This window comes from Thalassophryne amazonica, chromosome 7 (genome assembly GCF_902500255.1).
Source record: "Thalassophryne amazonica chromosome 7, fThaAma1.1, whole genome shotgun sequence".
In the NCBI taxonomy this organism is placed as follows: domain Eukaryota; kingdom Metazoa; phylum Chordata; class Actinopteri; order Batrachoidiformes; family Batrachoididae; genus Thalassophryne; species Thalassophryne amazonica.
Genome location: NC_047109.1, coordinates 57,430,827 through 57,449,807, shown reverse-complemented (window position 1 = coordinate 57,449,807; position 18,981 = coordinate 57,430,827). Strand labels below are relative to the sequence as shown.

Here is an 18,981-nt window from a genome sequence, read left to right as displayed (position 1 = left end):
ATTTATCATATACCAATTTGTGACATTCATGAAACTTAACCCTCTGGGACCGATGCCGTCGTGTACGATGGCTGGGACCAAGCTTTACTAAATTATAAATAAGTTTTTAATGACATGAGATAGAAACTTATTTCTTTTTTTTTTTTGCTGAAAAGTTAACTCCATGGACTTTCAATCCACCGTCGGCCATCTTTGTACTCCTCATAGAAGCTGTGTGATGACGTGCGCAATGTGAGTGTCCAATCGGAATTGGTTCACCGTCACATGGTTTTCCAAAATCCAATCGTAGGGCAGATTTACCTCACGTGATAATCCAAAGATCATTTTCAGGAGTGATATTTTACTAGTTGGCCCATTTGAATAGCCCCCTAACTCCTCCAATGTGCCGTGCGCCATTACGCACAACGATCAGTGAAAGCAGACGGGGCCCTCACATGACAATCTCACGTGCTCAAACAAAGAGTGTGTAACTATCAGGATTGCTCCACTAGTTTGCATTTGAATGTTACTGGATTACTCTGTGGCTCTCTCCCTCTGGCGTAAAGCAGTGTTTACCATAACAATGAGGTGAGAGAGAGGGGCCGCTCCTCAGACTGGAGCATAAACGCATAGACCATTTTGTATATATTGTTCCAAATGTGCATTTGTGTTTATTGTTTGAACTTTTTTGTTGTACAGTCTTTCACACAAGGCCTCAAATTACCTTTATAAAGTGTCAAAACAGTTCTTTATTATAGTTTGCTGTGTGTTTGATTGTAAACCTTTATTATGCTTATAAAACACAACAAAAGCATATATATTATGAAAGAACAGGCTGTCCTGAAAAAAAGAGACATAAAACTTGATTTTGGGATGCAAGGAGAGCTGTTAACAGCAATAATAATACATTTATGCCAGGCGAGTAAACTGTCCAAAAGATGCCCTCGGACCCCAGAGGGTTAAGTGAACGATGTTAAAAGGTGATAGCATGTCATATTACTGCAATGCTCTGGCGTGCCATACACAGGAGGTACATTTTAATTGAAAAAATGCATGCTTTAACTTGCATGTGGTGCGTGCTGGCCTCTTCTGATTGTAATTGTAAGTGCATCCTAGCCAGCCACTACTACGTAGTAAGTAAAGTGTGATGCATGCTATTTGACCAGAGTACCACGTGAACTGCAAAATAGGGGCTCCAGTGAGCGGGTCATGATCTTATTTGTGTGTGTGTGTGTGTGTGTGTGTGTGTGTGTGTGTGTGTGTGTGTGTGTGTGTGTGTGTGTGTGTGTGTGTGTGTGTGTGTGTGTGTGTGTTAGTGCACGTAGGCTTTCAACCTAAGGGTCCCAATGAACTCCCCTTGGTGCCCCCAGTCACAACAGCAAGTTTGATGTTGATTGCTTAATTACTGTGGCTGTGCATTGCGAACACACAGGCACACACGGTCAGCTTTATATATTAGATTGTGCGTTCAACAAAATATTCACAATTGTTTTAATCTAAGTCACCCTTGCCATGGCTATAAATGGGTAACAAGCCAACCCATAAATGTGTACATAGATTAGCATGAATAAGACCCCATGTGACTTGAGTGGGATGAACATGCCCATCTTGGAGTTACTGAACAATGTTAAAAGGCTAGCATTGGTTCGGGGCACTGCTTTATTAAAGCATACAAGGTCTGTTAGAAAACTATCCAACCTTTTATTTTTTGCAAAAACTATATGGATTTGAATCATGTGCGCTTGCATCAGCCAAGCTTGAACCTTCATGCGCATGCGTGAGTTTTTTTCACGCCTGTCGGTTGCGTCATTCGCCTGTGAGCAGCGGTCCATCCCCCTCGTTGGATTTTCATTGCGAGGAAAATGTCTGAACGATTTGGAGCTTTGCTGCATCAAATTTTTTCCAGAAACTGTGAGAGACAGCCAGGTGGAAACCATTCGAAAGATTCAGACGGCTTTCAGGGACGATTCTATGGGGATCACACAGATTAAGGAGTGTTACAGCCTGTTTAAAGATGATGCACAATGGCAGAGGGCGCGCCGCGCTCCGAGCGGCGATTGTCATGGAAAGAGGAGCGGAGGAATTCACCACGGAGCCGCTAATGGCGCGGGACAAAAGCACTTCCATGTTGGTCTCACAGGACATGTTGTAACATGCCCAACTCTTGCACCATTCAAAAGATTCAGACGGCTTTCGGTGGCTTTTCAATCAATCAATCAATCAATTTTTTTATATAGCGCCAAATCACAACAAACAGTTGCCCCAAGGCGCTTTATATTGTAAGGCAAGGCCATACAATAATTATGTAAAACCCCAACGGTCAAAACGACCCCCTGTGAGCAAGCACTTGGCTACAGTGGGAAGGAAAAACTCCCTTTTAACAGGAAGAAACCTCCAGCAGAACCAGGCTCAGGGAGGGGCAGTCTTCTGCTGGGACTGGTTGGGGCTGAGGGAGAGAACCAGGAAAAAGACATGCTGAAGAGAGGCCAATATGGGTGAGATATGCTCTCTCCTTCTAGTCCCCGTCAGTACTTTTCAGTCGTGTGACTATCCGAGAAATTGTGGATGAGCTGGACATGCCACAACATGTCCTGTGAGGCTTCATTACGGCGTTGCTTTTTGTCCCGCGCCATTAGCGGCTCCGTGGCGAATTCCTCTGCTCCTCTTTCCATGACAAAAACTCCTGTAACAGTGGAATGTGCCGAAAAAGTGCTATGTCCACATCTTCTGCCATTTCTCTGGTAGTCAGATGATGTCCCGGATCAACACAGCCTTCACTTTTTAGTGAAGGCTGTGTTTAATCATTAGTGATTGATCTCTGCTCCCTTCCACAGCATGTCTTTTTCCTGATTCTCTCCCTCAACCCCAACCAGTCCCAGCAGAAGACTGCCCCTCCCTGAGCCTGGTTCTGCTGGAGGTTTCTTCCTGTTAAAAGGGAGATTTTCCTTCCCACTGTCGCCAAGTGCTTGCTCACAGGGGGTTGTTTTGACCGTTGGGGTTTTTGCCGTAATTATTGTATGGCTTTGCCTTACAATATAAAGCGCCTTGGGGCAACTGTTTCTTGTGATTTGGCGCTATATAAATAAAATTGATTTGATTTGATTTGATTCACATTGGAAATGATCTGGTCGTTTCAGCCTGTTGATCGCCGCTCCGGCTGTAACACTCCTTAATCTGTGTGATCCCCATAGAATCGTCCCTGAAAACCATCTGAATCTTCCGAATGGTTTCCACATGGCTGTCTCTCACAGTTTCTGGAAAAATTTGATGCAGCAAAGCTCCAAATCGTTCAGACATTTTCCTCGCAATGAAAATCCGACGAGGGGGTGGACCACTGCTCACTCAAAGCGTGCTCACAGGCGAATGACGCAACCAACAGTCATGAAAAAACTCACGCATGCGCACGAAGGTTCAAGCTTGGCTGATGCAAGCGCACATGATTCAAATCCATATAGTTTTTGCAAAAAATAAAAGGTTGGATAGTTTTCTAACAGACCTCGTATTTTGGTGGGGTGAGTGGAGGGCGTCTTGATAAGTGTATTTGTTGGGGTATTAACAATTATTGGCTCATGAATGGTGGACTGTTACGGTTCGTGTGGAGTGGAGCTAACGTCAGCTAAGCTAAGATACCTGCTAACATGTTAACATTGCTAACATGACAATTATACTCAAAGTAAATTCTTCTTAGATGATCCATTAGGATAATTAACTGCACAAGCTGTATTATTACAGATGTTTTTAATAAAATGCTCAGAAAATAGGCAATCACTTATGCTAACATTAGCATTTGCCTCATGTTATGCAAGACTTGCGACCTCTAAAAGATGACATCATTTTCAAGACACATGAATAATATAATACAGAACATGAAACAATAAAATGAAAAATAAAATAATCAAAATGTATTAAAACATCTTAATATTATTAGGAAACAGCATAGTATTGCTAATTTTAGGACAAACATACAGCACTTCCAAAGGTTTTGTATTTGTAAATGTTAACAAATAAAGCCATAGTTATTGAATTTATTGGTTTATGAATTTTCTGGGACTCGAGGGCATGGGTCGGTTGAAAAAAACATGGTTTGAAGGGTTGCCTGTAAAAAATAATGATTATATTCAAAAGTTTAAATAACAACAGTTGTTTTGGGGAATTGATGGGATTGACTTTTTAATGAAAATTTATGGACCAGGACCAAAGTTTTATACTTGTATTGTAAACAATCTCGTGAACAAACAAATCTCCTGCAGCGCTGAGGCATTTCTTTCGAACAGACCATGATTTTTTTGACAATTTTAAAATCAAGTCATCGTGACACAAAATTGCAATTTTGTAATTTTTGCAATTAATTCTGCAGTTCTCACTGTGGAAAACTATCGAGGACCGATTCTAAGTTAATGTGTCGATGTGGCTTTTGGACACGTAAAAGGTCAGAACAATGTGTTATTGCAGCGAGTATTGGTATTGGTTTCATCACTGTGGATTTAAAGAATTTGGGAAGAGATCCTGAGGGTAGTGACACATTAATAATTTCCAATATTGTAGGCCCAAGTGTAGGTCACCGGTCCTTAGTTTCGTTGGTATGGGCTCAAAAAGGCATGTGCATTTAACTGAAATTACAAGTTTTGTCAGCACACCCAGTGAGATGATATCAAATTCAGTAAGTCTAGGTGACGTGTCAGCAATGGCATCCACATTAGTAACAGGGTGCAGTGGCGGAACTGAGGCATGCTGGGATATTAGATCCAATGTCATCTATTTTCTTTTCAAAGTAATCTAAGGATTATCTGGATTAAATGGAAAGCAATTTACAGGTGGTTGCCCTTGAATAAGTGTTGCAACCGTGTCAAACAAGAATGTCGAATTATGCTAGATTTTGTTGCTTCTTCAGGAACACTCTTTATTTGCCAACAAAGTCAGTGATGTCAAAACAAAACTGGTCAAAGGGTGATTCATTTAGATTTTAAAAATTGACACATTATAAGCACTTTAATTGATGAATCTAAATCAGTGTGTTGACAGTCATATTTATATATACAGTGAGGAAAATAAGTATTTGAACACCCTGCGGTTTTGCAAGTTCTCCCACTTAGAAATCATGGAGGGGTCTGAAATTTTCATCTTAGTTGTATGTCCACTGTGAGAGACATAATCTAAAAAAAATCCAGAAATCACAATGTATGATTTTGTAATAATTTATTTGTATGTTACTGCTGCAAATAAGTATTTGAACACCTGTGAAAATCAATGTTAATATTTGGTACAGTAGCCTTTGTTTGCAATTACAGAGGTCAGATGTTTCCTGTAGTTCTTGACCAAGTTTTCACACACTGCAGCAGGGATTTTGGTCCACTCCTCCATACAGATCTTCTCTAGATCTTTCAGGTTTGGAGTTTCAGCTCCCTCCAAAAATTTTCTATTGAGTTCAGGTCTGGAGACTGACCAGGCCACTCCAGGACCTTGAAATGCTTCTTACAGAGCCCCTCCTTAGTTGCCCTGGCTGTGTGTTTGGGGTCATTGTCATGCTGGAAGACCCAGCCATGACCCATCTTCAATGCTCTTACTGAGGGAAGGAGGTTGTTTGCCAAAATCTCGCAATACATGACCCCATCCATCCTCCCTTCAATACGGTGCAGTTGTCCTGTCCCATTTGCAGAAGAGCACAACCAGAGTATGATGTTTCCACCCCCATGCTTCACGGTTGGGATGGTTTTCTTTGGGTTGTTCTCATCCTCTAAACATGGTAAGTGGAGTTGATTCCAAAAAGTTCTTTCTAGTCTTATCTGACCACATGACCGTCTCCCATGCCTCCTCTGGATCATCCAGATGGTCACTGGCGAACTTCAAATGGGCCTGGACATGTGCTGGCTTGAGCAGGGGGACCTTGCTGCCCTGCAGGATTTTAAACCATGACAGCATCATGTGTTACTAATGTAATCTTTGTGACTGTGGTCCCAGCTCTCTTCAGGTCATTGACCAGGTCCTCCTGTGTAGTTCTGAGCTTTCTCAGAATCATCCTTACCCCACAGAGTGAGATCTTGAATGGAATCCCAGACCAAGGGAGATTGACAGTCATCTTGTGTTTCTTCCACTTTCTATCATAGCAGTTGTTGTCTTCTACCAAGCTGCTTGCCTGTTGTCCTCTAGTCCATCCCAGCCTTGTGCAGGTCTACAGTTTTGTCCCTGGTGTCCTTAGACAGCTCTTTGGTCTTGGCTATGGTGGACAGGTTGGAGTGTGATTGATTGAGTGTGTGAACATGTGTCTTTTATACAGGTAACAAGTTCAAACAGGTACAATTAATACAGGTAAAGAGTGCAGAATAAGAGGGTTTCTTAAAGAAAAATTAACAGGTCTGTATGAGCCAGAATTCTTGCTGGTTGGGAGGGGGTCAAATGCTTATTTGCAGCAGTAACATACAAATAAATTATTAAAAAATGAGCTGGGGGACGACGGCTGCTGGGGGGTTGGGGGCCGTGGTCTCCGTGGGATGGTGCCCCTCTCGCTTGGGTGGTCTCATGGTCTTGGGCTTTGGTGTTTGGGGTGGGGCCCGGGTTGGGGAGTTGGTTGGGGGCTGGGGGGAGTTTGGAGAGGTCCTGCTGGTTGCGCTGGGGGGGGCTTGGGTGTTGTGGGGGCCTTGTGCTTCCTGGCCCCGGGGGTTGGGCCTCACCTCTTGTCTGGGGGCCAGGCCCCGCCCTTGTATGGCTCAGTGGTCCCTGTCTGTGTTTTGGATTTGGTTGCGGTGGCTCCTTTGTCCCCCGTCCTTGCCGCCACTCACTCACGCCTTCCGGGGCCATGGCCCTGGTGGTGTGGTTCTGGGGTCCCCCCTATTGGTGGGCTCTGCCGGCGCCCTGTGTGCTTCTTGGGTATGGCCTTCACCACTTGTTCGTTCTTGTCTGTCTTTGTGTTGTTTTGGTGGTTGGCCCTTCCTGATAGAAGTTGTGGGTTGGCTTTGTGTAGGATGTTGAAGGCTGATTGGGAAGGGTGGATGGGGGTCTCACACACACACACACAAACACACCACGTTCACTCACAAACTACATACTTTCTGTCTTGCAAGAATAAATTGCATATATGTGTATTAATGTTCATAAATGGTTCTGCCAGTGTGGCACTTACCATTACCATTACAGACAGGGGAGAAAAAAAATAAAATAAAATAAAATAAATTGTTTGGGCACTACACACTATTACTTTGAAATCCGAGACACGTTTTCAGTCTGTTGACTCAGTCGCACATCCAGCACTCCGTCTGTGAGGTTTTAGCAATGCCGGAGATTGATCTAACGCAGAAGCAACCGGAAATGATGTAGCCATGACAGGGTCTTCATCGCGGATACTGAAGCAAACAATGTCGCAAACAATTTTTTTTTTTTTTTTTTTTTTGTCGCTGCCAAATCAATTCTTCTCCCACACTATTTCAAATCACATCACATGACCTTCGGTTCTAGGGGTGCTTTAGATGGATGATGAGGACACTAACTTGGTGCGGAATAAAACCGGAAGTGATGTTCCACGGCCAATTTTTCTTATTTTTTTCTGCTGCCAAATCAATTCTGCCCCCATGCTATTTTAGATCACATCATGTAACCTTTGCTTCTAGGGGTCTTTAAGGTGGATGAGGCAGAGAAACAAACCAGAAGTGACGCTGCCCAAATCGGGTCCTCGTGGCAGATGAAGCGGATGGCATATGTGACCAATGACCATGGGTTCTTAGGGGTCCTCATAGCGGGCTAATGGCCTATTGGATTTCTTTTTTAATGGGCGATGTTTGGTATAAAGAAGACAATGCTCATACGGCCGATGGTATCTTAGCATTGTGTTATATAAATATGTTACAGCCTTATTCCAAAATGGATAAAAAAAAATTTTACGTCAAAATTCTACACACAAACCCCCATAATGACAATGTGAAAAAAGTTTTTTTTTAGATTTTTGTAGATTTATTTTAAAAACTAAGAAACCACATGTTTACAAGTATTCACAACTTTGTCATGAAGTTCAAAAACTGAGCTCAGGTGCATCCTGTTCCCACTGATCATCTTTGAGATGATTTTACTGCATAATTGTAGTCCACCTAGGCTAAATTCAGTTGACTGAACATGATTTGGAAAGGCACACACCTGTCTACATATGAGGTCTCACAGTTGACACTGCATGTCAGAGCACAAACCAAGCATGTAGCCAAAGGAATTGTCTGTAGACCTCTGAGACAGGATTGTCTTGGGGCACAAATCTGGGGAAGGGTATAGAAACATTTCTGCTGCTTCGAAGGTCCCAAATGAGCACAGTGGCCTCCTTCATCCTTAAATGGAAGAAGTTCAGATCAACCATGATTCTTTCTAGAGCTGGCCAACCGTCTAAACTGAGTGATCAGTGGAGAAGGGCCTTAGTCAGGGAGGTGACCAAGAACCCGATGGTCACTCTAAGCTCCACTATTCCTCTGTGGAGAGAGGAGAGCCTTCCAGAAGGACAACCATCTCTGCAGAAATCCACCAATCAAGCCTGTATGGTAGAGTGGCCAGACAGAAGCCAGTCCTCCACACGGTAGCCTGCCCAGAGTTTGCCAAAATGGTAAATGGTAAATGGACTGCATTTATATAGCGCTTTTCCATCTGCATCAGATGCTCAAAGCGCTTTACAATTATGCCTCACATTCACCCCAATGTCAGGGTGCTGCCATACAAGGCGCTCACTACACACCGGGAGCAATAGGGGATTAAAGGCCTTGCCCAAGGGCCCTGAGTGATTTTCCAGTCAGGCAGGGATTTGAACCCATGATCTTCTGGACTCAAGCCCAACACCTTAACCACTAGACCATCACCTCCCCCAAAATGCACCAGAAGGGTTTTCAGCCCATGAGAAACAAAATTCTCTTGTCTGATGAGACAAAGATCGAATTCTCACGCATGCTATAGGAATGTTTTTCAGCAGCAGGAACTGGGAGACTAGTCAGGATTGAGAGAAAGATGAATGCAGCAATGTATTGAGACATCCTGGGTGAAAACCTGCTCCAGAGCACTCTTGACCTCAGACTGGGATGACAGTTCATCTTTCAGCAGGACAATGACCCTAAGCACACAGCCAAGCTATCAAAGGAGTGACTTCAGGACAACTCTGTGAATGTCCTTGGGTGGCCCAGCCAGAGACCAGACTTGAAAATGTGGCTATTAGACTCTATAACAGCAATGTTACCTGTTCCCCATGGCACACTGCATAAGTTATCGTTAAAAGTCAACAGCTTTCTAAATGCAGTATCCCACTCAGTATTTTTTTTTACACCCACCTTGTCTGACCTTCTGCTGCACCAGCCCAGTCCTACACTTTTATCTTGACACCCTCATGAAATGCATCACATTTTTGTGACACGGTCAAGCTTAGTTCACTATTTTTAACCATAACCCCCGCCCCGTCTAATCTACTAGTTTGTGATACTGTTGCAAAAGTGTTAGACATTTCATGATGGTATCACGAACTAATAGAATAAATCGCTTTTCGTTATGTCATCACAAACAGGTGTGAGGCCGTGTTGTGCTGCACATGCTCGTACATGAAGTGCTCATGCAGATCCCCATTGTGCCATCACTACTGCATGAAAATTTGTCAATGTTCTCACCCACTGAGGAGATGTCTGGACGTTTACTCTGAAGTTACTGGACAATTATGAAGAAGTCTTTATGAAGATGAAACAAGAAGCCTATTCACTTTCAGTTAAACTTCAAGATAAGAAGAAGGACTGCATAGATACTGCATTAAACTTGAATAAAACATTTTTTATGAAGGAAAGAAACTTGTCATCACACTGGAATCAAGTATATTGTATCATCTGTCAGTTGTTCATTCTATAAAGATTTGAATAATTAACCCAAAATTCGTCTTTCATCAACATGAGTAAAGAATTCTTAATTGTGTGAGCTGTTCCGTTTCAGCGGAGTGTTTTACCGGTTTTATTGTGTCATCGGTACTGAGGTTGTTAAATGTTCGGTTCATTGCTTGTGATGGGGTTAAAATGTGCATGGTTGACTTCTTGGGTCTTCATTCATAACCCTTTAACATCTCATTCAGTCATCTTTCTGTACTGTTCTCATGTTGTCTGTCACTTATCCTTCACCCTGCCGCCCCCTGGTGTTCCTCTCATCTGCTCTCTCGCTCTATTCCTCAAAGGATCCACATTTTACATAATCAACATGATTTCCTCTGAAAGGTCTTCTTACCCGATCTCCCAGCCCTCACCCCTTTCTCTGCTTTTGCTTGGCTTTTCCAAGTTCTCTCTCTTCATCCCTGTGTTCCCCTCAATCTGACTCATTCCTTTGGGTCTATTTTTATCTCTCTCTTTTCCTCTCTGTTACTCTCCCTGCAGTCCCTTCCATGTAATCATTGCTCTGTTGATGTACGTTACGAGTGAATGTAGACAAAGGCAGCACCAGTGCAGGGTATCTTTTCTGTCTTTCCTTTAAATCATTTTCATTGCCCTTTCTTTTTCTCTCTGAGGGTCTCATCCCACCCAGCCGTGCCTCCTCGCTCTCTGGTTAGATGCATTCCATCTGTCTTTACAACTGTTTGCCTGTTGGCTGATCTGCTGTGTGACTTTGTGTGCTTACATGTGTGCCTGGCTGTGTGTGTTCCTGAAAGTACTAAGGATGTAGGAAGTGTGATGTAAGCATCACCAAAAGGATGGATTTTATACAACTTGTGTGGAAGCGAAAGGCTAGAAGTGAAGTTGAGAATACTGGGTGTATGTTTAATGATAGTCACACACATATTCAGATATAACTTTGTTGGCTCTGTCGATCCTGTAAGTTCATGGTTTCTCCGCCGGAGGTCATCCATCAGGTTGTTGAGTTGTAGCGTCTGATGTGGCTTACCTTCCGATATGGGACTGGCACGGTCTGCTGCAGTTGCTGCAGCTGTAATCCGTTTGTGGGGTGTCTCTGGTAGTGGGTACTGGCTGGAGTCTCTGCTGTCAGCACAAAAATATTATACAGAATTATGCCAGAGGAACAAATTACATGATAGGAATGACAGATTCATTAAAGGTGGAGGTGGGATTACATCACGGATGGGCTCTGAGTCCTTTCTTGTTCACTCGAATGCTGCCTGGCACTCTCAAAGATGTCTAAAGCCACTCGCGGCTGAAATGATGACATGTTTGCACACAAAGTGTTCAGCTGATGTTATCCTGCTATTACTGTACATTAAAAGATGTAGCCAGGAAGACCCTGTAAATAATAATAAAATAAAATAATAGAGAATAAATAAATAAGAATTATAATAATAAAAAGCCAAGCATAGCTCATTGGACAAGGGGGGAAATGGGAACAAGTGTGGACAGCACAGTCACCGGCTTGTAGAATTATGTCCCTGCTGGATCTACTCTCCACCTGTAAATGTCCAGTATCCAATCCCCCTCTTATACAGTCTTTTTGTCCTCGACTCAGCGATCCACATACATCACTCATCCACAGGTGGACCAGCCTCCTCTCTGTGATGCTGCAATGTCCAGCAGTGCTTTGGGGGTGTGTATCCTTTGATTTGATTTCCTCAGCAATAACAGTCAGTCCATTCAGCTGTTCCCTTTTTTCACTTGGGATCTCCATAGCAGATCTGAGGTGGCTCTGCATGTTGATCTAGTTTGGCTTGCACGTGACATCCTCCTACTCTGTCCTCCTGCGTTTTGGCTCTGGTGGACAGATGACATCACATTTCCACGGCAGCACAGATAACTGCATTTAGCAGAAGGATTTTCCCAGTTTAAAGACACATATGCGCTGGAGGAAGGCAGATTTGAATGGATTTTGCCATCGAATGACAGCATGATTTCATATTTCATCACTGTTTGTGCACTTTTATCAGCGGAAAGATCAAATAACTCTGCCACACATCCTCAGAGAGAGAGTGAGAGAGAGAGAGGCAGAGGGTCTGGGGGGGGGGGGGGGGGGACACCTGGTCCCAGTTTCATAAAGCGGTCTAATCCTGTTTAATCAACTAAACTCACTTAGTCAACTAATCTTTTGACATTAGTTGTTGAACAAATGCTTAGTCGGCTAAAGTTTCACATTAGCCGACTAAAGTGTTTAGCCTGCTATAGAGGAGGCTAATCTTATTTTAGCAACACAACAAAGCTTCAGTGTCTTATCTCAAAAATGGCAGCTATCATGTACCACCAGTTGATGGAGCAGGTAGGAAGGAGAGCCTTCTGGCGGGAGCAGGTGTTCCGGGACCGGAATAATCCATTGGAGATGTTTACAAACACTGAGGCTGGGAGTGCTTCTCCTCTTGCAGACGACCAAACTGGAAGTAAACAAAACTCTCGCACAATGGAGGCGTTTCTTGGCAATGGCACTCATGAGGCCACTTAAACCCGTGAAAACATTGACTAACATTAGACAGCCAATCTGCAATTTTAGCCATCTATGTGAAATGGTGATTAGATGGTTAATGTTGAGTGACTAACCTTAGTTGACTAAATTTATGAAATCAGGGCCTGAAGTCTGCTGCAACTGCATAAACGGCCATAAAGACAGCAGTTTGGCCACTTCCAGAAGCAGCTGTTTCTGTCCTGTCATTTCCACTCTTTTGGCTTGTTTTACAGCAATTCAATTGACTCGCAGTGTAGTGTAGTTTAGATTAATAGGCTTTTCATTATTTCACTAAAGCTTTCTTTTTGTATGCTCTTTGTATATTTGTGTTCCTTTTGATGATGAAGGGACATGTTGAATGGGCATTAAATATGTTGATGAAACATTTAGTTTATGCTTTTTCACATTTCAAAGTAAGAGGATGCAAACTTCTGCATTCATCTATACATGTTTTATTTGTTTAAAAATATGTTTATTTGTCGGTGGTGGGGGAGAGAGATGCATAGCAACATTTCAACTTAAATTTTCTGCCATGGGGGCCCTGGTGGCCACCACACTTAGGCTTTGGAAATGAAATAAAGCTCATTTGGAGCTATGTGTAGCTTCAGAACCATGCATAAATTGAAATCGGGAAAATCTGCTTCATCTACATTCATACAAAATCCTTTCTACAGTGTTGTGGGGACTTCTGACCATGTTATTTCAGTTTTGAAATGTTCAAATCAAATCATTATTATTTATATAGTGCCAAATCACAACAAACAGTTGCACCAAGGCGCTTTATATTGTAAGGCAAAAGCCATACAATAATTACAGAAAAACCCCAGCGGTCAAAACGACCTCCTGTGAGCAAGCACTTGGCGACAGTAGGAAGGAAAAACTCCCTTTTAACAGGAAGAAACCTCCAGCAGAACCAGGCTCAGGGAGGGGCAATCTTCTGCTGGGACTGGTTGGGGCTGAGTGGAGAGAATCAGGAAAAAGACATGCTGTGGAAGAGAGCAGAGATCAATCACTAATTAAATGCGGAGTGGTGCATACAGAGCAAAAAGAGAAAGAAACACTCAGTGCATCATGGGAACCCCCCAGCAGTCTAAGTCTATAGCAGCATAACTAAGGGATGGTTCAGGGTCACCTGATCCAGCCCCAACTATAAGCTTTAGCAAAAAGGAAAGTTTTAAGACTAATCTTAAAAGTAGAGAGGGTGTCTGTCTCCCTGATCCGAATTGGGAGCTGGTTCCACAGGAGAGGAGCCTGAAAGCTGAAGGCTCTGCCTCCCATTCTACTCTTAAAAACCCTAGGAACTACAAGTAAGCCTGCAGTCTGAGAGCGAAGCGCTTTATTGGGGTGATATGGTGCTATGAGGTCCCTAAGATAAGATGGGACCTGATTATTCAAAACCTTATAAGTAAGAAGAAGAATTTTAAATTCTATTCTAGAATTAACAAGAAGCCAATGAAGAGAGGCCAATATGGGTGAAATATGCTCTCTCCTTCTAGTCCCCGTCAGTACTCTAGCTGCAGCATTTTGAATTAACTGAAGGCTTTTCATGGAACTTTTAGGACAACCTGATAACAATGAATTACAATAGTCCAGCCTAGAGGAAATAAATGCATGAATTAGTTTTTCAGCATCACTCTGAGACAAGACCTTTCTAATTTTAGAGATATTGCGCAAATGCAAAAAAGCAGTCCTACATATTTGCTTAATATGCACATTGAAGGACATATCCTGATCAAAAATGACTCCAAGATTTCTCACAGTACTACTAGAGGTCAGGGTAATGCCATCCAGAGTAAGGATCTGGTTAGACACCATGTTTCTAAGATTTGTGGGGCCAAGTACAATAACTTCAGTTTTATCTGAATTTAAAAGCAGGAAATTAGAGGTCATCCATGTTATAGTGGATAATTATAATTATAGATAATTATAGTGGGCGATTTTAACATCCACACAGATGCTGAGAATGACAGCCTCAACACTGCATTTAATCTATTATTAGACTCTATTGGCTTTGCTCAAAAAGTAAATGAGTCCACCCACCACTTTAATCATATCTTAGATCTTGTTCTGACTTATGGTATGGAAATAGAAGACTTAACAGTATTCCCTGAAAACTCCCTTCTGTCTGATCATTTCTTAATAACATTTACATTTACTCTGATGGACTACCCAGCAGTGGGGAATAAGTTTCATTACACTCGAAGTCTTTCAGAAAGCGCTGTAACTACGTTTAAGGATATGATTCCTTCTTTATGTTCTCTAATGCCATATACCAACACAGTGCAGAGTAGCTACCTAAACTCTGTAAGTGAGATAGAGTATCTCGTCAATAGTTTTACATCCTCATTGAAGACAACTTTGGATGCTGTAGCTCCTCTGAAAAAGAGAGCTTTAAATCAGAAGTGACCTGACTCCGTGGTATAACTCACAAACTCGTAGCTTAAAGCAGATACCCCGTAAGTTGGAGAGGAAATGGCGTCTCACTAATTTAGAAGATCTTCACTTAGCCTGGAAAAAAAGTCTGTTGCTCTATAAAAAAGCCCTCCGTAAAGCTAGGACATCTTTCTACTCATCACTAATTGAAGAAAATAAGAACAACCCAGGTTTCTTTTCAGCACTGTAGCCAGGCTGACAAAGAGTCAGAGCTCTATTGAGCTGAGTATTCCTTTAACTTTAACTAGAAATGACTTCATGACTTTCTTTGCTAACAAAATTTTAACTATTAGAGAAAAAAGTACTCATAACCATCCCAAAGACGTATCGTTATCTTTGGCTGCTTTCAGTGATGCTGGTATTTGGTTAGACTCTTTCTCTCCGATTGTTCTGTCTGAGTTATTTTCATTAGTTACTTCATCCAAACCATCAACATGTTTATTAGACCCCATTCCTACCAGGCTGCTCAAGGAAGCCCTACCATTATTAATGCTTCGATCTTAAATATGATCAATCTATCTTTGTTAGTTGGCTATGTACCACAGGCTTTTAAGGTGGCAGTAATTAAACCATTAGTTAAAAAGCCATCACTTGACCCAGCTATCTTAGCTAATTATAGGCCAATCTCCAACCTTCCTTTTCTCTCAAAAATTCTTGAAAGGGTAGTTGTAAAACAGCTAACTGATCATCTGCAGAGGAATGGTCTATTTGAAGAGTTTCAGTCAGGTTTTAGAATTGATCATAGTACAGAAACAGCATTAGTGAAGGTTACAAATGATCTTCTTATGGCCTCGGACAGTGGACTCATCTCTGTGCTTGTTCTGTTAGACCTCAGTGCTGCTTTTGATACTGTTGACCATACAATTTTATTACAGAGATTAGAGCATGCCATAGGTATTAAAGGCACTGCGCTGCGGTGGTTTGAATCATATTTGTCTAATAGATTACAATTTGTTCATGTAAATGGGGAATCTTCTTCACAGACTAAAGTTAATTATGGAGTTCCACAAGGTTCTGTGCTAGGACCAATTTTATTCACTTTATACATGCTTCCCTTAGGCAGTATTATTAGACGGTATTGCTTAAATTTTCATTGTTACGCAGATGATACCCAGCTTTATCTATTCATGAAGCCAGAGGACACACACCAATTAGCTAAACTGCAGGATTGTCTTACAGACATAAAGACATGGATGACCTCTAATTTCCTGCTTTTAAAACTCAGATAAAACTGAAGTTATTGTACTTGGCCCCACAAATCTTAGAAACATGGTGTCTAACCAGATCCTTACTCTGGGTGGCATTACCCTGACCTCTAGTAATACTATGAGAAATCTTGGAGTCATTTTTGATCAGGATATGTCATTCAAAGCGCATATTAAACAAATATGTAGGACTGCTTTTTTGCATTTACGCAATATCTCTAAAATCAGAAAGGTCTTGTCTCAGAGTGATGCTGAAAAACTAATTCATGCATTTATTTCCTCTAGGCTGGACTATTGTAATTCATTATTATCAGGTTGTCCTAAAAGTTCCCTAAAAAGCCTTCAGTTAATTCAAAATGCTGCAGCTAGAGTACTAACGGGGACTAGAAGGAGAGAGCATATCTCACCCATATTGGCCTCTCTTCATTGGCTTCCTGTTAATTCTAGAATAGAATTTAAAATTCTTCTTCTTACTTATAAGGTTTTGAATAATCAGGTCCCATCTATCTTAGGGACCTCGTAGTACCATATCACCCCAATAGAGCGCTTCACTCTCAGACTGCAGGCTTACTTGTAGTTCCTAGGGTTTGTAAGAGTAGAATGGGAGGCAGAGCCTTCAGCTTTCAGGCTCCTCTCCTGTGGAACCAGCTCCCAATTCAGATCAGGGAGACAGACACCCTCTCTACTTTTAAGATTAGGCTTAAAACTTTCCTTTTTGCTAAAACTTATAGTTAGGGCTGGATCAGGTGACCCTTAACCATCCCTTAGTTATGCTGCTATAGACGTATACTGCTGGGGGGTTCCCATGATGCACTGTTTCTTTCTCTTTTTGCTCTGTATGCACCACTCTGCATTTAATCATTAGTGATCGATCTCTGCTCCCCTCCACAGCATGTCTTTTTCCTGGTTCTCTCCCTCAGCCCAAACCAGTCCCAGCAGAAGACTGCCCCTCCCTGAGCCTGGTTCTGCTGGAGGTTTCTTCCTGTTAAAAGGGAGCTTTTCCTTCCCACTGTAGCCAAGTGCTTGCTCACAGGGGGTCGTTTTGACCGTTGGGGTTTTATATAATTATTGTATGGCCTTGCCTTACAACAGGGGTGGCCAACCAGTCGGAGACCAAGAGCCACATTTCTTACTGGGTTACAGCAAAGAGCCACTTCAGCACACGGGCACATGAACATGGGCACACAAACACACACACACACACACCTCTGCTCAGTCAGATTAATTGTAAATACCCCTACAATAGTAAGACGACAGGCCAGCAACATCATACACATCGGCACACCCCCCCAACCATCTCTTCCTCTCCCTCACTCTCTCTCTCTCACACACACACACACACAGGCTCAGCCAGATTGATGTCACTCCAACATGATAACAAATAACAAATGCCCCAAACCAACATGATAATGACATATTTACTACAGTACCAAGACCACAGGCCAGTCATTTTTCAATAATCAATATAGTGTGCACTTACTATACATGTTGCTTAGTGGGACTTCTGGCATTCCTTCCCTTGAACAATCCTCCTCAAATCTGGCTCGTACTCCGTTGTTGCCACTCGAAGCAATTCTTTCACATGGGTGTCAGTCATAACAGAGCGGTGTTTTGATTTGACATATTTCATGGTAGAAAACACAGACTCACAGACGTACGTTGAGCCAAACATTGACAGTATTTTAAGTGCAGCCCTTTTGACATTGGGGTATTTTTCCATTGACACACTTTTCCAGAACTCAGTGGTCCCTTCCCTTAAAGCAGGTTTCAGTTGGTCCTCCTCAGCGAGATCAATCATCTCCAACTCAGCGGCTGCCTCATCTGCGACTAAAGGGGCTTTCAAACAGTCCGTATCCGCATTAAATGGGTCGACGAGGAACGTGATCTGTGGCCTTTTCAGTTGTAGATCGCAGAACCGGATCACAAAGGTTTCGTGCAGGTTTTCAACCAGAGTTGCATATCTGGCTCCTTGCTTATTCAGGGTGGCACTGGTGACTTGCCCGCTAACTTTTAGCAGAGTGGAGAAATGCGTTAAATCTCCCTTTTGAATATGCGCCTTGAACAGCTTCAGTTTGATGACAAACGCAAACACACTTTGCACCAGATCAGGCAGCACTTTCATTTTACCCTGCAGGGTAAGGTTCAGTCTATCCAAGTGGCCCAACATGTCGACCAAAAAGGCCAAATCCAAAATCCATTTGGCGTCCGAGAGCTGGGGATAGTCCTTGTTCTTCTCTTCCATGAAGAGTTTCACAGCATCCAAAAGTTCAAAGAAGTGAGAGAGTACCTTTCCCCTTGACAGCCACCTCACAGTGCAGTGTAGTGGCAGGTCACCTGGAAGCTCTTCGTCCAGCTCAGCGATGAAATTCTTGAATTGCCTGTGATTAAGAGCATGTGTACGGATGTAGTTGACGATTTCCATCACAGGTTTCATGATGTTGTCTAAATTCAACGATTTAGACACGAGTTGCTCCCTATGGATGATGCAGTGGAAATTCCAAAAGTCGGGAAATGTTTTGTCGGCTTTGCACAGCCCCACGAGCCCGTTTACAGATCCGATCATGGATGGTGCACCATCCGTGGCTATTGCGGTTAGCTTCTGTAGGGGCAGTTTTGCTTTCTCAAATGTAGCCATCATTGTTTCTTTCACATCTATGCCACGGGTTCGTTCTTTCAGTGGCACAATATCCAGGAGTTCTTCTTTGATCACACATTCCTTTGACACAAAGCGTGCAAATATTGCCAACTGAGGCTTGTCTTGTATGTCACAACTCTCATCCAATGCGACACTGAAATACTCGCATGCTTGAAGGTCAGAGTGCAACTGTGATTCAATAACTGTGTTAATGTCTGATATTCTGTGTTCAACAGTGTGGCGGGACAGTTGGAGGTCTGATGCCATGCGTTTTAGTTTGTCGTTTTCAGGAGACAAGATTTCAACAGCGTCAATTATGCATTTTTTAACGAACTCCCCTTCGTTGTATGGCTTTTTAGCCCGTGCAATGTT

General features: G+C 42.6%; 1 protein-coding gene across 14 annotated transcripts in view; it reads left to right on the top strand.

Annotated features, from left to right (window-relative positions):
- Positions 1 to 18,981, top strand: part of syngap1b (synaptic Ras GTPase activating protein 1b) — a 640,555-nt gene that overhangs the window by 502,498 nt on the left and 119,076 nt on the right. The gene's annotated exons all lie outside the window — the stretch shown is intronic.